General features: G+C 31.3%; 1 protein-coding gene across 1 annotated transcript in view; it reads left to right on the top strand.

Moving 5' to 3' along the window:
• Positions 1 to 613, top strand: part of TUBGCP3 (tubulin, gamma complex associated protein 3) — a gene marked incomplete at both ends in the record, with an annotated part of 58,553 nt that overhangs the window by 41,675 nt on the left and 16,265 nt on the right. The gene's annotated exons all lie outside the window — the stretch shown is intronic.

The raw sequence follows: 613 nt of genomic DNA, 5'->3' as shown, positions 1-613 counted from the left end.
AAAGTGTGTGTTTTAAATAATTAATGATGAGTACTGAAACGCTCTTTTATTTTAAGAATTCTTAAAAATATCGTTTGTTCTATCAGGTTTCAGCAATTACTTAATAAATGGATTATTCATTTGTTCTATTATTCCTAGACTGTAGCAACTAATTTAAGATAATTTCAAAGGAACTATAAAGTGTATTTTAGGGCAATCGTATTTTTACTATTTAGTTAAAATTTGATATTTAATATTCATTTAAACTGATGAGAAAATAGCTGTACTATTGTTCTTAGTGCTTTTACCTGCGTAAAGAAAAGTACTGTTTCTTTTCACAGTTACCAAATAATAAAAGGTTGACCAGGGAGTTGTCTTTTTACCTGTCTGCAATGAAAATGCTTCCTGTTAGTGCTCATTTTTTCCTCTATTCAGACTTGAATAAATTCTTGATCAAGATACCTCTCAACTTACTTCAATCATTTTTGTATCTGGAGTAATGAAGAAGGACACTGCCTTTCTTTCGGTTATTAGGAGACATATTTTGTTAAGAAGTAATATAGTTTGGCTGTAGAATTTCCTTGAAGTGGTTCTTGCAGAGTCTGACTCTGCAGCTGTCTCCCTGCCTCTGAGC

This window comes from Galeopterus variegatus, unplaced genomic scaffold (genome assembly GCF_000696425.1).
Source record: "Galeopterus variegatus unplaced genomic scaffold, G_variegatus-3.0.2 Scaffold9859, whole genome shotgun sequence".
Taxonomy (NCBI): domain Eukaryota; kingdom Metazoa; phylum Chordata; class Mammalia; order Dermoptera; family Cynocephalidae; genus Galeopterus; species Galeopterus variegatus.
The sequence above is the reverse complement of the archived record's forward strand: the minus strand, read 5'-3'. Positions and strand labels throughout refer to the sequence as shown.